The following is an 18,809-nucleotide window of genomic DNA, read 5'->3' as shown; positions in this document are numbered from 1 at the left end:
TAAGTTACCATTAGCCCAACTTACTGTGTCCTGGCTACAGCTGCTACCTTGACTGGCAGGAATCTATGACTTGCAGACTGTATTTGTCCTAGGGCAGAGATTCCCAAACACGGGCCTCAAGACTCCCCTACAGTTTAGGTTTTAGAGATATCCATGGCTGAGCACAGGTGACTTAATTAGTACCTCAGTTAATTTGATTTAACCACCTGAAATGTTGGGGAGCCTCGAGGACCATGTTTGGGAACCTCTGCCCTAGGGTATATGTTTTCAAACTTAGTCCCCAGGACCCCAAACAGTTCATGTTTTCCAGGTCTCCTCACAGAATCACAAGCAAAATATCCAACTGTGGATCTTTTAGATGTGTCAGTGATACCCTTTTCACATCGCAATGCCGGGTCGCCCCTGGGATTTTGTACATGGGTCCATCCCAGGTGTGACCCGGCTGACACCCCTTTCAGACTGGTAGCCGACTCTGCCTATGCTGTGAACGGGACCTGGGTCTCATTGACCTGGGTTACCCGTTCACACTGCATCGCGAGCCGGGTTGAACCGGTGTTCAACCCTACTTGTTACCAGGGTTGAAATGCAGGGGTCGCACGACCCAGGTTATTTCAACCTGGCCCTTTCACACTGCACAGGAATCCGCATTGCTGCGCTTTCACGTGGAATAAACCAGGTTATTGCTGGCAGTGTGAAAGGGGTATGAGTAATGAGTAACCTGTGCACTTGTTAGGTGACCTGGAAAAGGTGACCTGTTTGGGGTACTGAGAACAGAGGGCCTGATTCAGAGCCACTCGTAAGCGGCCGCTCGTTCACTCCGAGCGATGTTCGCACATCTGTGCATGCGTATTGGTCGTAATGCGCATGCGCCAACCAGTCAGTGCGGTCGGAAAACGTGTTTTCGCAAAATTGCGAGTGCCTGCTAATTTGAGTGACAGGATGAGGCGTTTGTGGGTGGTAACAGGGGAAGGTGCTTGAAAACGGGGAGTGGAGATCCGAACGCAGGCGTGCCAAATGGTCAAAACGGGCGTTTTAATGGTGTGCATATGTAACAAAGCAGCGTCATCGACCACGTCACTTGGTTGTCTCTTAGCCTGAACTGTTCGCATGATTGCGGTAGGAAAATCCAACCACAAGCACTGCGAGCAGTTCAGACGCCTTTCGATGTACTCGATTAATCTAATAAATAGCGGAGATGACGTAGGATGCGAGCGGCCAGGGAGCGTTTTTACAAAATAGCGACCGCATGTTTCGTTCGCTCGCTCAGACATAGAGGCGTCAACAGACCGCAAAGAGCAAGCGCTCAATTTAAATAGCCGCCCCTTTTTCTGAACGAGCGAGCGCAAATAGCGTCCGGCTCTGAATCAGGCCCAGAGTTTGAGAACCACTTTTCTAGGGAATAGGATTTCCAACTAGCAACAGCCGCCGAAGATATGCTAAAAACAGGGTAAGGAATACAAAAAAAAAATAATTTCCCAACTGATAAAAAAACAACAGCAGCTCCTCACATGCATAGAATGGTAGAGCGCACACAGAAATCACATGCCCACCCCCATCAGGTGGGCACGCAGCTGCAGTTAGTCTTCAGATTATTAGAAGCTTACTGATGGCAATCATTTTTCCTTGGTAGATGTATTTCCTGGCTGGGTTAGGGGTGCAGGACATACTTACCTACATTTGAATAAGCCTTTCAGGGAGATTGGGAAAGCACCACCTATGAGTGCGATGGTAAAGTGGGCGTGTACTGTTACATCTGAGAGGCTTGTCATAAAATTGATTTACATCCAAATGTAAACAAGCCCCAAAGCAGTTAGTAAGATCTACTTGTTGATGAAAACACACTGATACTTTTAAAAAAATACATGTAGCCATAGGGATCATTATGCCTTATAACCAATGCAGGGAAATGATACTAACGATCCCATTTGAATCTACATATCTGTTTTTTTTTATATTACAGCATCATAATGGGGGTAAGGTGCAATCAGGGAGATTGTTAGACTTTTCAGGGAGACAGGGAGATTGCTACTATTTCAGGGAGACAGAGAGATTGCTACTATTTCAGGGAGTCTCCTTGACAATCAGGGAGAGTTGGCAAGTATGGTGCAGGGTTAGCAGTGGTAGTATAGTATAGTATAGTGTAGTGTAGTGTGTGCAGGGAGGGGATGCAGGGTTAGTGGAGGTAGTGTGCGCGGGGAGCGTGTGCAGTGTAGTGCTGCGGCGGCAGCATCGCGATCGCAATTAATTAGCATACTATCGCAGTTGAATTGCGCCCGTAATCGCTATTGCATTCGCAGTTGCGATCTGTAATTAATCAGGCCCAGTGTCATGTCTCTGTGTTGTATAAGAATTAGTGGATTTGTGTGTCAAAAGCAAATCATTCAGGTAAGCAATACATTAGACTTCTTTTTGGTGAACATGGGACAGCACCGCTTTCATTACTCTTGAGTTATAAGCGGCGTTGGAGAGGCCAAATACCTTTACTGTCCACTGACCTTTCCAACCAATCTTAGTAGCCTTCTGTGGTTTGGGAGGATTGATATGGAATGGAAAGCAACTTTTAGATCTGTTTTCACAACATAACCATTCTGCTGAAGTATAAATGGTACTTGTTGTAAGCCTTCCATGTGGAACCTTTTGGGTTTCAGATAGTGATTAAATTTTTTTACATTTAACATGGGTCTGAAGGAACCATCTTGTTTCCTTATTGGAAATATATGGCTGGTCCAACCTTTATGCAAGGAGTTTGTACGTTCTATCTTGCCTTCTGCTAGGGCTATGTTTAGAGTTTCATCAAACCTGTGACTTCACTCTGTGAGTGGAACACTTATTTTTTGGTGAGGAAATTGTTTAATGGCAAACTGAGGCCAAATTGCATTGTTTTAACAGTCATTTGTCTGAAGTATTCTGTCTCCAAAGACTGAGAGACTGATACCTCTTTTACACCAAAGTCCCAGGTCTGACCCAAGATTTGGAACTTGTTTCCAACCCAGATCAGACCCGGGACAGTCCCCTTTTACACCGCGGCGCCGACCTGGGCTCGTTCACACCGGAGCCGGGTAAGCACTGACCCGGCTCTTCCGGTGCAGGTGAGCAGCTCTTCTTCCCCTCCCTCCCCCTCCCCGACCCTTTTACCTCACTCCGCAGCGGTCCAGAGGCAGGGAGGGAGGGTGCGGTGTCTGCTCTGTGCTGGTCGGACCGGCCCTGGTTGCAGTGGACTCTTTGTGATGATGTCATCTCCAAGCACCGCTAAAGCCAGCCAATCGAGCGGCATGCTGCATGATCCGGGTCATCATGAGCCGTATCGCGCCGTTTACATTGCAGGGTGACACGGGAACAACCCGTGACAACCCTTCAAACCCGTGGTCAACCCTGCAAACTAGCCGAGTTGGATCCCCGGGTCCTTGGACCCGTGTGGATCCATTTACACTGACAAAAATCCCAGGTTGATGCGCGTTCACGTGCATCATCTCGGGATTTTCAGGTCGGTGTAAGACAGGTATGAGAAAGAATTCTCTGTACGGATGAGACACTTGCCGGGATTGTTCCATCCTGCACATGTGACTCCTCTTGCTCCAGATGCGAATCCCCTTCTCTAAGGTCTGCAGAAGCTTGTATAATGTTGGACCATGCCTCTAGCTCTGGACATACAACCCTCTTGTGGAAAGGAAAAAGTATGAACAGCGCTAGCAACTAAATATTAAACATGAGTATCATAATACGCTAATGCAAAAAAATAAATCAGGAAAGATCCATGGTATCAAAGTAGGAGAAGATAAGTTAAATCTATAGAACCTCAGTACATTATAATCTATACGGCTTGATTGAGAATATCAATTTATTATAATAAAAATGTTAAAAAGGTACATTCCATAAATATCACATTTCACAATAGAAACAACATATTGTGTAATAATAAAACATAGGAATACTGAATGTTAATTGAATTAATAAATAAGTAAATAAATAAATTAATAATGAATGAATTCAGGAAATATACTGACAAATTAATCCAGAAAAAATCCAAAGGAAATGTCCATATGAATTGATAAGTGAAACTGTGTAAATATGGAGTTAATATGAGAAATCTTTTCAAAAAGCAGTCTCGCTTGAGGTGATATTAGATATGCATTATAGCAACAATGAAGCCACAGTCACTGGTCTACACGTGTGGATCCGGAATAATATCCAGCTTTTATAATTACCATACTGCATTACTCTCAGGCTGTGGACATTTAACAAAGTCTTTTGAATTCTGGGCCAAACAGGTCTGTGTCCATTAAGTTTAATAATTTCATAGGACGTGGAGCAAGGCCAGAAAGACCTGCTTTAGTAAACCATTTGGACTCTCTAGTATTAGTGACCTAATGAAACATTTGACCATTTATCTTAGTGGCTCTGCTGATTGCTTTAAGTAATGTATATTTTTAAGCCACTAAAGTTTCTAGTGAACAAGCTGAATCTCCTTATTGCTCAGCTAATACGTATAACAGTGGGCTCACAGTGTCCGCTATTTTATATTGCATTTTCTTAAGAGTTGTATCTGAGGAGCCGGTCAAATTTTCTTTTAGAGCTGGGTTGGCCTCAGGAGTAAAAAGAGTAGGTATATCTAGAGATCAGTATGGCTTCTTGCCTACTCTCCCGGGAGGCTCATGATTTTTCGGGTATGCCCCGGCACCCCTGAAAGAGTAGGCAAATCTACTGCATCCCGCCTACTTCCTAGTGAAGTGGGCAGGATGGGGAGATTTTACCGGGATGTTTGCGGGTCTGTACGGAGGGGGCAGGGCTAAATCACGCAAATTGTGTCATTTAGCCCCGCCCCCTCCTCGCGGGCTCGCTAATTGCGGGGTTTTCTATGATGGGGGTGGGGCCTAATGCTGTCTATTGTCTTGCCCCACTCCCCGAAGAGGAGAGAAGCAGCTGCTCCCGGAAAGGTTCCCTGCAGAGTCGGTAAGTATGCTTCTAAGTACCCACTCATATTTCTTAATTTATAAATATAATAATAGTATTAATAATGTTATTTATACAGCACTTTTCTCCCAATAGGACTCAAAGTTCTTTACTTTTACATTTAAAAAAACATAAAACATAAGATACAAAATAAGCTTAACTTAAAGAGAACTAAGCATTTTGGTAGTATTTTTTTAGGAACTAAAGGGACATTAGTGAAATGTTTGAGTGAACAGGTGAGTCTTTTGTCTGTGTTTGAATGTTTCTAGAGTGGAGGCCTCTTGAACTGCATGAGGAAGCGAGTTCCATAGAGTCCAAGCTAAAAGCTCAACCCCCAAATGAATTAAGGGAGATTCTAGGTACTGTTAATAGTCCTTTATTAACAGATCACAGTAAGCGAGTGAGGCAGTAAGGGATCAGAAGCTGCTTCAGGTACCATAGACCCTGGTTTTGTAGGGCTTTGAAAGTCTGTGTATGGAGGCCCTGGGCAGATCCATCAGAACCCCAATATATTGGGTATGGGCCCTTATGAACACAAGTTGACCCTCTTTGCCAATGATCTTATGGCAACGATCACTAACCCAATAACTTTTTTCCCTAATATGGTTTCTGAATTTCAGATCTATGGCAAACTTTCCAATTTAAAAATATTTATTCAAAATCCACAACTTTAAATAACCTTCACCTTCCCTTCCACTGTTAAAGGTCTGAAGGAAGCATTCCCGTTTTCTTGGCACCCCATCCATATTAAATACCTCAATATAACAATCATCAAAGATTTATCACGTCTTTTGAAGTCAATTATTCACACCTCCTATCCAAGATACGGTCAGATTACTCTTCTTGGCAATCTAAAGGGCTTTCTTGATTGGGACGAGTGCTTGTGGTTAAGATGAATAATTGTCTATATCCTTCAGATGATACCCATTTGTGTGCCCCCGTCATGGTTTCACACTTTAAATCCTCTAATAGAAAATGTGTCTGGGCAGGCCGAACACTCCGTCTAAAGCATGAGGTTTTATGTAGACAGAAACACAAGGTTGGCGTTCAGTTACCAGCAGCGGCGGCTCCTACCCTTTTAGATGAGGGGGCTGCCGCTGAAAATGGGAGGGAGGGTGGCTGGGCCATGGTGCCTGCACAATTAATCTGTCAGGTGCCGGGACCAGTGCATGCGCACTAGCAGCAGGGAGCCACGCATGCACATGCCACTGGCATCCAAAGGGCTGCATCATCTGCAGCCCCTAGAAGCCAGTTAGGGCTGTTGGTAAGGCAGACTAGCGGCTTCCTCCTGGAAGCCACTCTCTGCTAATAGTAGCCTGGACTGGCAGTCCCAGGGGGAGGAGACACCACCCCCTGGGGCTGCCTGTTGTGTATGTGACTGGCAGGTAGCACTTCCAAAAGGAAGCCACTTCCAGTCACACAGTGTACCCAGTGCAGTCATGGACTGCACTGACAACACTGAGGTGGTGGATTCTCCTGGGGGGGCTGCAGCCTCGCAGCCCCTAGGCAAAATCCGCCACTGGTTACCACATATCCTAGGCAGTGGCATAACTAGGGGGGGTCGAGCAGGATCGTGCCCTGGGTGCCGTAGTACTTTTTTACTCTGTAGTGTGGTCTGCTCTACACAGTAAAACAAAACCACAGCCACTGGGTAGTACACTTGTACTACCCGGCATCGGTGTGTTTGTTTTAACAGCCAGTGAGAGTCAGACAGACTCTCATTGGCTGCTGCAACCATGGCCAGAGCCGGACTGGAGCTCACTCATGAGCTCAGCCTTCCAGCTCCCACAGTGGTTGAATGGAGAGTTGTCATGACGTCTCTCCCATAGTGCCGAGCAGGGTGGATGGAGGAGCAGACCGTTGTGGGTGCAGGAGCGGGGATTCAGGTAAGTATTGTGTTTTGTTTTGTGTGTGTCTTTGTAATATATGTATGGGGCACTACTGGGGGCACTGTATAAGGGGCACTGCATAGGGGGGACCACTACTGGGGGCACTACATAGGGGGGACCACTACTGGGGGCACTGTATAAGAGGCACTACTGGGGGGAATGCATTGAGGGACCACTACTGGGGGCACTGCATAAGGGGAAGGCACTATATAAGGGCCAATACTGGGGGCAGTGCATAAGGGGGACCACTACTGGAGGTACTGCATAAGGGGGCAGTGTATGGGGGGCACTGTATAAGGGACACTACAGGGGCACCGTATAAGGGGCACTGCATATTGAAGACCACTACTGGGGTCACTGCATAGGGGGGGACACTACTGGGGGCACTGTATAAGGGTGCACTACTGGGGGCACTGTATAAGGGGCACTACTAGGGCACTACTACATGGGGCACTGCAACTGGGGATATTGCACAAGGGGCACTAATACAGTGGGCATTGCAAGAGTGGCACTAAGGTGCATATGGAATGGAAAGGAATGTTCCCAGAGTGACGAGAAATGGTTGTGTGTCATGTTGACATGCCCCCATTTTTCAGAGGCCATGCCCCTTGTGGCATGTGGCCGTGTCCACTTTTTTGACATGCGTACATAGGGGAGGGGGGGTTTGGCTCCATTTTTCATCTTGCCCTATGCTCTAAATACCCTAGTTATGCCACTGATCCTAAGCTATCATGCTGTCATCATAGGATGATAGAATGGACCAGAGCAAAGGACTGTAAATAGTGGGTCTCTAGAGGAACAAAGGGCCTGATTCAGACCCACTCGCGAGCGGCTGTCCGCTCGCAAGTGGGTCGATGTTATGGACTGAGCATGCGCACGACGGAGGGAGCTCCGTCGTGCGCATGCGCCAGACGCGCCCACGGGAACGCCTCCCGTCAGAAGCCGGCCCACTGACATCACTAGTGATGTCAGTGGGAGTGATTTTGGCTCTGATAGAGCCAAAATCACTCCGGAGCTTGCGGTTGAAAACCTCAACCGCAGGCTCCGGCTCGCAAATTCGATGGTCGCGATGGTCTCGACCATCGCGACCATCACAATGCACGCTCGTATAGCCTGTGGGTGGTGACCCACAGCTATACGAGCGTCCAGGAGGACGCTCCATGAAAATGGAGCCCGGCCCTCATTCAGAGCGTGCGCTCTGCTCAGAGCGTACGGCTCTGAATGAGGGCCTAAGTCTTTCCATGCTCTCTGAACTAGATCCCTGGCAGACACACCCATGCTCACACATCCTGCTATAACCCATACCCTCCAATGTTGAAACAAACTCAGACACTCCCCTCAGGTATCCTCTGAATTTGGTCCTGTAACATCTTTTCTACAAAATCCACAATTCCTCGGGGTCTGCAGATGATGGGCTTTCATTCTTGGGCTACTGCAGGGATTTTCAGGGCTGGTTCTTGGTTCAGGGTTCTGATCTAGTCAAGGTCTATCAGGGATACCTAGTGGGGTCCCTGATATATAGCTAAAGAACAAGATTTACATGCAAGGTTGATAGTAATGGTGCAGACATAAAGCATAGGTTGGAGCATGCACTGCAATGAAGTTTTGGAGAGTGCATGAAAGATTGGTTAGAGTCAAGTCAATTTTCCATATGTGAAGAGTAGGACATGAGAAATCTTGGAGTTAAGAGTGATAGCTGGTAATCAGAGAGGAGGCAAGGTGTAGGTCAGAGGCAGTTATAAGTGAATATGAGAGTGAGACAATGTCAGAGACCAGGGCGCCCTGTGCTGGCCCCCTAAACATATGACATCATGATTTTACTCCTAGGGGGTGGGGCAGCTAGCTCTGGGAAGTAGAGCACTATTTGGAGCATCCTAAGGATGCTCCGGGCAGCTCTACAGGGTGCCTGCCCAGAGCATACTGACTGCAGGGTGCCATTCCAGGGACAGAGATGGTGCCAACCCAAGGGCCCTATGCATTGGCACAGGTCGCACACTCCTAATTATGGCCTTGTCAGAGACATATTAGGATGAGGAGTTGAGGAGGTTCAGTAGCTTATATTGGATTATGGAGGTTATGAGGAGCCAGTGTTGAAGTTTTTAGTGTAATTCATTTGAAAGATGAAAGCAGGATTTAGTGTGCTGTAGTTAAGGCAGTAGATAAAGGCTTTAGTAATGTCCCGAGAACAAAAAAATGGATAGGGGAGTGGAGTATAAGTGGATTGGTGGGTGTGAACTGTTGGATCTAGTGAGAGGAGATTTCTTGATGGATGGTGTTGATTTTGTCTTTGAAGTAGGTGGTGAAGCTAAGCAGTACTGGAAGGAGGAAAGGGTGGAGGGTAAATAATGGAGTTGAAGGTGACAAAGAGATGACAGTGGTTGGATTGGATATTAAGGACTAAAGTAGATTTGATTAGCAAGAAACAGAGCACTGTAGTAAGAAGAAGAGTACATTTTTAGTGGAGTAAATTGCGGCAAGAGCATGGGCACACTGATAATATATGTCAACCATGCCGGCAAACCCGCCTAGAATTAAATATGAAATTTAATGTACTGTATGTTTATTTACTGTATTGTTCAGATCCAACTAGATGCTCCATCACATTCCCTAATAGAGCTTTTACAGTCTGTGCAGTTTTCCTCCCTGCCTGGGGTGTCGCTCTCTTCCCTGGTGCTTCAGCACTCTGGTCTAGGTATCAACTGAGCAATTAGTTGATGCAGCAGCTGTGAGCTGCACCTGAACTTCCTATATAGATCAGCCACACAAGTTCCCTGGTGCCAGTTCATTAAGTCAAAGACTGCCTCAGTGTCTCCACTCCGGATTATGCTACCAGCTACAATTCCTTGTGTTTCCTGTTGTCTCTAAAGCCTGGTCTCTGCAACTTGATATCCTCTTGCATCTCATGTAAGTTGTCTGGGATATTTATCTGCTTCACCAGAACTCCAGTATCCAGGACTTGTCCAGTTACTGTTTCACCTGCTTGACAAACTGCACTTACGATCCGGAACTGTGTTGTATTACTATCCAGTGTATTTGCCAAGGCATATTCTTCCGAATTACTTGTGCCTTTCAGATTCTCTGCAGCATTCTATATCAGAGCCTCCTATCATCTGTTTTCACCTGTGCACTGTGGTTAATCAAATTCCTAGTGTACCTGCACTTTATAATATATTCTGGACATTTCAATCAACACTGCTATTTATTTGGCAACTAGGACTTTGTGTATCCATATACGTCATTCAGCATTTGTTCTCATCCTAAGTCTGTTTCTATTCCCTTCATTATCCTGGACTGTATTACCATTGCATACCAGTTACTCAGAAATACTTATGTGAACATTGTTACCTGTTTGCTTATCTTACTGCTTAAATATTGCACCAACCTGTATGATAATAAATCTTACTAATTCACCTTAATCAGCATTGTTTACTGCAAGTATGATCATACAGGGGAAACACCACTTGAATCCTGACAAGAGCTATGTTTCTCCTGGCTTATCAGGGCACACAGGGCCTAATTCAGACCCGCTCGCGAGCGCTGAGCGCTCACAAGCGGGTCGGTGGTGCCCTAGTGCGCATGCGCACGACTGAGGGAGCTCCGACGTGCGCATGTGTGAGACCCACATAGCGACAGCCAAGCTGTCGCTATGGGTCTCGCACCAAAGGGGGCGTGCTATCGATGGTGAGTGACAGCACGCCCCCTTTGGTGGGCGTGCCGGGGGCGTTGCTGCCCAGACTGAGGTGTTCCCGTGGGAACGCCTATCGTCTGGGGCCGGCCCCACTGACATCACTAGTGATGTCAGTGGGAGTGCTTTTGGCTCTGATAGAGCCAAAAGCACTCTTGGGCTTGCGGCAGATGAGACCCTACCACAGGGTCTCGTCGCAAGCCCGATGGTCTTGACCATCGCAACCATCTTTTTGGCCGCTTGCATAAGCTGCGGGTGGTCACCCACAGCTATGCAAGCGGCCAGGAGGCCGCTCCATTTTTAGGTAGGAGGGCCCTGATTCAGAGCGAGCGCTCTGGTCAGAGCGTCCGGCTCTGAATCAGGCCCACAGTTCCCTGAGGGCAACCATGTTAGTTGAGATGGCTGCTAACCAAAGAGACTCTAGGAAGGGACATAACTATACTTTTGATCATGCAAGTGCGTGCCCTTTGCTCTGCTGAAACATGAGTTAGACCAGTGCCGTAACTAGGGCTCCCAGAGCAGGCCACGCCCCTACCCCTAGATACATCCCTGCCTGTGTGTCTCATCACTCTTTCAATTTTGTCAACTCACCTACTCATTTCAGGTCCCTGCCAAATATTCTACTTTCACGGAGTTCCAGTATTCAGCACTCAGTCTGGTTCAGCAATCTGGGTTGTAACTAGAGTTGCTCTGACCACCGTGTTTTGGTTTTGGATCTGTATCTCCTCGTGTTTTGGATCTGAATTGGTTTTCCCAAAACCGCCCTTCCATGTTTAGTTTTCTGGTTTTGGATCTGTATTTTTTCTTTAAAAAAATTAAATAAATAAATAATCATAAAAACAGATAAAATCACATAATTTGTGCCTGGTTTTTGCTCTCTATAACATTAATTTCCACTCGTTTCCTGTCAATTTTGACCAGCTCACAATATTGTTTTCATCCAGTTTAGGCCCAAAATTTGCACCAAGATAGCTGGCTGACTAGGCTAAGCGGCAGCAGTGGGCGGCACAAACACGTGGCAGTTCAATTTCCAGCATGGCACATAAGGAAACAAATGTTTTTATTATTCAAGAGAGACCTTAGGGAGTTGGATTATGTATGTAGTTGAAGGCAGGGACAGGAAGGGTTGATTGGTAGTAAATTTTATTACATTTTTTTTGGTTATGAAGTAAATTTATGAGAGAAGGGCAGGCATTTACCAAAAATATTTTACTCATTCACATCAGTCCTTGTCCTTGTCAGTCCTTGTCCTTTTAACATCTAGTCGGGGCAGAATTGCTTAAAATTAATGACACCTCTACCGTGACTCCATGTGATATGGTCACCATTCAAAAAATGGTTGAGGACTATTTAAAAAAAATGTTAATGATGGCATCAGAGCTAGCCCTAGACAATTTGGTGCCCTAGGCAAAATTCTGACTGGTGCCACCTTTCATATACTCCCATCACCAATCTTCTTGTTTATATGCAGATGCCAAAAATAACACATTGGTTTATCTTTTTATTGTTAAAGATACATGTGCTGAAGCACAAAATATAGTATAAATACACAGGTCCCAGATGGATAGATAGATAGAGAGATATATATTCTCTATCTCTAATATGTAGTACCAGGCAAAAGTTTGGACACACCTTCTCATTCAATGGTTTTTGTTTATTTCAATTACTTTCAACTTAGTAGATTAATATTGAAGATCTCAAAACTATGAAAGAACACATATTGAATTATGTTGTAAACAAAAAAGTTTTAAACAAATCAAAATATGTTTTATATTTCAGATTCCTCAAAGTAGCCCCCTTTTGCTTGGATGACAGCTTTGCACACTTGGCATTCTCTCAATCAGCTTCATGATGTAGTCTCCTGGAATGGTTTTGAATTAACAGGTGTGCCTTGTCAAGAGTCAATCTGTGAAATTACTTGCCTTTTTAATGTGTTTTAGACCATCAGTTGTGTTGTGCAGAGGTAGGGTTAGTACACAGTGGACACCACTATTTGACTACTGTTGTAATCCATATTATGACACCAACCACTCAACTCAGTAAAGAGAAACGACAGTCCATCATTACTTTAAGGCATGAAGGTCAGTCGATATGGAAAATTTCAAGAACTTTGAATGTATCCTCAAGTGCAGATGAAACTGGATCTCATGAGGACCGCCCTAGGAAAGGAAGACCAAGAGTTACCTCTGCTGCAGAGGATAAGTTCAATAGAGTTACCAGCCTCAGAAACCGCTATATAACAGCACCTCTGATTAGAGACCACAAAGTCTTCAGCGGTCAATTAGCAGACCAATCTCAACATCAACTGTTCAGAGGAGACTGCGTGAATCAGGCCTTCATGGTCTTATTGCTGCGAAGAAGCCACTACTGAGGATGAACAAGAAGAAGAGAATTGTTTGGGCCAAGAAACACAAGGAATGGACATTAGACCAGTGGAAATCTGTACTTTGGTCTGAGGAGTCCAAATTTGAGATTTTTGGTTCCAACTGCCGTGTCTTTGTGAGACGCAGAGAAGGTGAGCGGATGGTTTCTGCATGTGTGGTTCCCACTGTGAAGCATAGAGGAGGAGGTGTGGTGATGTGGGGGTGCTTTGCTGGTGACACTGTTGGTGATTTATTCAAAATTCAAGGAACACTTAACCAGCATGACTACCACAGCATTCTGCAGCACCATGACATCCCATCTGGTTTGCACTTACTGGGACCATCATTTGTTTTTCAACAAGACAATGACCCCAAACACATCTCCAGGCTATGTAAGGGCTACTTGACCAAGAAGGAAAGTGATGGAGTGCTGCGTCAGATGACCTGGCCTCCACAATCACCTGACCTAAACCCAATTGAGCTGGTTTGGGATGAGTTGGACTGCAGAGTGAAGGAAAAGCAGCCAACAAGTGCTCAGCACCTCTGGGAACTCCTTCAAGACTATTGGAAAACCATTCCAGGAGACTACCTCATGAAGCTGATTGAGAGAATGGCAAGAGTGTGCAAAGCTGTCATCCAAGCAAAAGGGGGCTACTTTGAGGAATCTGAAATATTCAACAAAATTCGATATGTGTTCTTTCATAGTTTTGATGTCTTCAATATTAATCTACTATGTTGAAAATAATTTAAATAAACAAAAACCATTGAATGAGAAGGTGTGTCCAAACCTCTGGCTTTTACTGTGTGTGTGTGTAATATAAATAAATATATATATATATATATATATAATATATATATATATATTATAATGTGTATGTAGTTTCATACTTGTGCATGATCATTACCTGTCTTGTCTTGTATGTATCTTTTTCATGCATGTTGTGTTCAATTTCATACAGATGATTATGGAGTATTATTAGTGTTGTGACTATACTGTCAGCACACTTTGTTTTTTTTCACAGTGTAGTATTCGCCTTAGTTACATAATTATGCACACAAGTGTTATTATTATGATATCTATGTATTACATTGTTTATTTGCAGTGGCGCAGCCCGCACGGACTGCGCACGCATCCGTTACCATGGAGACACTGACACCAGGGAACCCTTGCTCCCCCGGGTCCATCTCGAGTGACGTCATTTCCGGGAGTGGAGGCGCGGCACCCGTGGGAGGACGGGTAAGTCTTGATTAGTGATGGTATTTATTTGCACTGTTTGTTCTTCACTGTTGTATGTCCTGATGAAGGGGTGAACGACCCCGAAACGTTGATTTGAAATACACCCGTTTTTTTCACAAGTCTTGAAGTGCCACCTGTTTATTCTTGCTGGATATCACAGGGGGTTTTGTTTCCCCGGAGGAAGGCACCCAAGCCAGTCATTGTTGGTTCCAGATGCCAGCAGAGTGCCGGTTCTTTCAAAATTTGATATATGCACATATATATATTTGTGTGTGTATATATGGATATATATATATATATATATATGTGTGTGTATATCTATATATACACACACGTGTATATATCCATATAAATATTGTGTGTATGTGTATAAAAATATATATATATTATAAATTTTTTCTTTATACACATAGATTACACCACCCCATCTACTCTTATAGTCAGTCACTATCAGACGCAGCACTGACAACCACTTTTTGCCCCCTGCTGCCACCTTTCCCCCAGCTAGCCAGCTAAATTTAATGATGATGTGGCTGTGCTTTATTGTTATTAGTTAACTCAGTCTTGCCTGCGGGCAGCGGCCTGCCTTCTTCACAATGGCTGGCTGGGCCTTAAGATGGAGGCGGAGCCATGAGTTGTTACTCACGGCTCTGCAAAGACCCATGGGAGGTGCGGCAGAGGGCATGCGCAGCATGCCCTCCCGTGGCCATCTTGGCTCCTCCTGTAGACTGTCAGAATGAGCTTCTATGCCGAAGCTTGTTCTGCCTAAGGGCCGGGCGGATGCAGATTCCGGCCGCAAGACCGACCTGGCCATCCGCTGCTCTGCCCGATCGGAGAGCTCCCATCGTGACAGCGCGCTGGGGGAGAGAGCGGGTAGCTGCACTGGCTCCGGGGTAGGTGGGTGCAGTGGCTAGTGGCAGTTGGGGGGGTGGGACAGACAGGCAGAGCTCAGCCCTGGAATGCCCCTAGCATTCTGAGTCACCCCTAGGCATTTGCTTATAATGCATATGCCTAGGGCTGGCTCTGAATAGCATCCAAATAGGCATGTCAGACAGTAAGTTTGACAACTGGCAGGAAAAAAATAATAATTTGGAAGCCCTTGCACAAACTGGCTTTGCTTTACTTGAGCTGCCCACCCTCCAGTGTGTACTCAGAAAGAGTTTTCAGGACAGCCGGGCTACTTCCCCAAAATGTGGAAAAGATGATGTGCATCAAAATGAATTACAAATTCCACAAGGAAGACCTTTATCAGCAATTAAGTAAAAAAAAATACAGAGGCGTCTGTAATGGTGGATTCCAGTGGGGACAAATTAATATTGTGTGAAGAAGAGATTGTACACACTGATGGGGACGATGATGACATCTGATGGATGCACTGCAGATGACGTGACAGGATGGAGATTCCTAGATGGTTAAGGTCCCTATTTCGATTCTCTACTAATTTTGGCTTTACAATTGGTACAGATGCCTTCACAACTGTTGTCAGGATTTGGGTTAAAATAATTCCACACCCAAGATGTGGCTTTTCTGGTCTAATGCCCAGGCATCACCCCAGTTTATATAGGTATCCCAGCCTATACTATCACCCCAGATTATACCAGCACCCAAACCTATATAGTCATCCCATCCTGTGTTGTGTATAAATTACAGCTGCGCTCCCTGTTAGATTGGGGATTCATTGTCCACTTTAGTGGATGTGAGCTCCATTTTAGTCCATAAAACCACACCCCTACACATCTTCAGACCTGGGCTACAGGAGGAGCAGCTGCACTCTGGAATATGGTTGCATGGAGTTGCCCCTCTGACTCAATGAAATTCAGGTAGAGGGGCAATTGGTAGGGAGTAGGGACACTATAATCAGAGAACACAGTTTTAGCTGCTTTATTCAATTTTTTTTTTTTAACCATATCCTCTAATTTCACCTTTTGAAAATATGTTTATGTGAATCTCAGCTGAGGCGTTTGATGCCATTTTGTCTAATATATTATGCACGTTATTTAGCACTTTGTGTTCTTGTAGTCGGCGTGTAGACTAATCATTTATTCATGACTGAGGAAAGAAATTAAGTTGCATTTTTTTTATTGCTAACTTTGTTATTAAATGGTAAAATTGTGAAGGTTCCACTTACAGTGTGACAATATTTTTTACGAATACGCCCCTGCCCCTGAATGGACAGTCAGAATGCCCTAGATGGACACAACAACCCCTGGATAGACACAGCAGCCCCTGGATGGACGCAGCAGTCACTGCTCCTGGATGGACGCAGCAGTCACTGCCCCTGGATGGATGCAGCAGCCCCTCTTGCATGAAGCATAGCCATGACAGCCAGGGACTCGGCAAGCAAATTGCGCCGATCACTGTGGGGGAGAGATTTTTATAAAATTCAAAATCCGTGAGAATCCGACACAGCAGGATGTGCCTCGCTTTGAGATCCGAGTCAGACGGGAACACCCGTCTGAAGTCTGAAAGTCACTGGGTTGACCTGTGAGATGATCCGAAAAGGACCAATGAACTTGGGACCGAGATTCCTAGTGGGTTTGACTAAGTCTGATGTCCCTGGTAGAAAGCCAGACCAGATCTCCTCTCTGAAAGGTACATGGCCTTCTACGTCTGTCCACGATCCTCTTAGCCCGGGCAGCGACTTTGAACAAATTGGCATGGATCTTCTTCCAAATGCACCATAATCTAGAGATCGCAGGAGGATACGTGGATGCAGAGAAGCTGTCAAACGAATTAGCCCTAGGGTGTTGGCCCAAGACACAGAAGAATGGTGATACTGCAGAAGCAAGATGGCAGGAGTTGTTATAGGAAAATTCTGCTAGAGGCAAATGTGATACCCAGTCATTCTGGCACTTGGAGATGTAGCACCGAAGATACTGCTTTAGGGCCTGATTGGCTCTCTGTTAGCCCATTCGATTGATGATGATGATTTCCAGATAACAGGCTAAGATGTATCCCCAGGGCAGAACAGAAATGTTTCCAGAATCTCGCAATGAATCGTGACCCTCTTGTCGCAAACCACTTCGACTGGTGGAAAAAGGCAAGGTCCATGAAATCTCCTGCGGCTCCACTGTCAAAAAGGCAGACACAGAAAGGGAAGCCAGAGGTAAATGGGCCGTGGCCGGCAGCAGGATCAAGTTGTCAGAGGAGATGGATGCAAGACCTAGATGCAACTCCTCTCGACCACCTAGGCTCGGTCTTTTCCTGACTTAAGGGTACAAGTGTTGACATCATGCCCCTTGCTGCCGCAATACAAACAGAGGTCCTGGGATCATCATGACGTCTCTCCCATCATGCAGAGCGGGCCGGCCCAGGAGGATGCTGGATGGAGGAGCAGACGCCGGAGCGGGGATTAAGGTAAGTGGAGGTTTTATTTTTGATTTTTTTTTGTGTGTGTTTGTCTGTCTGGCAGGGGGGGACGGGACTACTACTACTAGGGGCACTGCTGGGAGGACTACTGCGGGCACTGCACACTGGTGAGACCACTACTTGGGGCACTGCCTAGAGGGGGATTACTACTAAGGGCACTGCTGGGGGGGACTGCTACTGGGGGCACTGCTAGGGGGACTGCTACTGGGGGCACTGCTGGTGGGACCACTACTGGGGCACTGCACTGGTGGGACCACTACTGGGGCACTGCATAGGGAGGGATTACTGCTGGGGCACTGCTGGGGGGGGACTACTACTAGGGGCACTGCTGGGGGAGGGCTGCTACTGGGGGATTACTACTGGGGCTACTGCTGAGGGGAGACTATTACTGGGAGCACCTCATAAGGAGGGTTACTACTGGGGGCACTATATAAGGGGCACTGCATAGTTGGGGGACTACTACTGGGGGCACTGCATAGGGGGGCCACTACTGGGGGCACTATATTGGGGGCACTGCATGGGGGGGACCACTACTGGGGGCAGTGCATAGGTGGGACCACTACTGATGGCACTACTGGGGGCACTGCATAGGGGGGCCACTACTGGGGGCTCTGTATAAGGGGCATTGCATTGGGGGGACCACTACTGGGGGCACTGCATAGGGGGGGCACTACTGGGGGCACTGTATAAGGGCTTGGTAGCTATAGAGGGGGGGGGTGTAAGGCTGAAGAAATGCCTAGGGTGCCAAGAATTAATGAAACACCCTTTAAATAGAAGCTCTGGACTCTGCTAGGTGTGGGGTATTGTTTGTCTCTTGCCTGCTGTGAGCTAGATTCCACTGGATGCCTAGCACCTTGCCTTACTACTGTAGTTCCTGTCTGTGGATTCCTGGAGTCCCTGCATTGCCTGAGCTATCTACCTGCTTAGTATTATTCACATTATTCAGTTCCTGTATTGTCTTGTAATCCTGCTCAGTATTGCTACAGCATCTAGTTCCTATTTTTGGACTACTGGATTCTCTGCATTGCCTTTACTCCCAGCATTCTGATTCCTTTACTACTGTGTCATTGCATTCCTGGACTTTCCCCTTATTGGCAGTGCAATCTGTTTGTTCATTCCTGGACTATATGCAGGCTTGCCGACTTTCTGGCTGCTCCTTCCGGGAGGGAGCAGCCAGATCGGCATTACAGGGGGAGCGTGGCCATCGCGAGGAGGCGGGGCCAGCCAGGTGATACCCATTTGTGGGTGGAGCGGGGGGCGGGGCCACACAATCGCGTCATTTTCGCCCCGCTACGCAATGCCGATATTATAGGGAT

The 18,809-nt window shown here is 46.3% G+C and overlaps 1 protein-coding gene and 1 long non-coding RNA gene across 2 annotated transcripts in view; one reads left to right on the top strand and one right to left on the bottom strand.

Moving 5' to 3' along the window:
* Positions 1-90, bottom strand: part of RNF111 (ring finger protein 111) — a 70,195-nt gene extending 70,105 nt beyond the window's left edge. Inside the window, exon 1 of the mRNA XM_088445360.1 lies at positions 25-90. The gene's annotated coding sequence lies outside the window, so the exon portion shown is untranslated. The remainder of the gene's footprint in view (positions 1-24) is intronic.
* Positions 91-9,600: 9,510 nt separating this feature from the next.
* Positions 9,601-18,809, top strand: part of LOC148540311 (uncharacterized) — a 34,394-nt gene continuing 25,185 nt past the window's right edge. Inside the window, exons 1-2 of the long non-coding RNA XR_015869442.1 lie at positions 9,601-9,743; positions 13,991-14,124. This is a non-coding gene — a long non-coding RNA (uncharacterized LOC148540311). The remainder of the gene's footprint in view (positions 9,744-13,990; positions 14,125-18,809) is intronic.

Source organism: Taudactylus pleione, unplaced genomic scaffold (assembly GCF_031769625.1).
Source record: "Taudactylus pleione unplaced genomic scaffold, aTauple2 ptg000019l, whole genome shotgun sequence".
In the NCBI taxonomy this organism is placed as follows: Eukaryota; Metazoa; Chordata; class Amphibia; order Anura; family Myobatrachidae; genus Taudactylus; species Taudactylus pleione.
The sequence above is the reverse complement of the archived record's forward strand: the minus strand, read 5'-3'. Positions and strand labels throughout refer to the sequence as shown.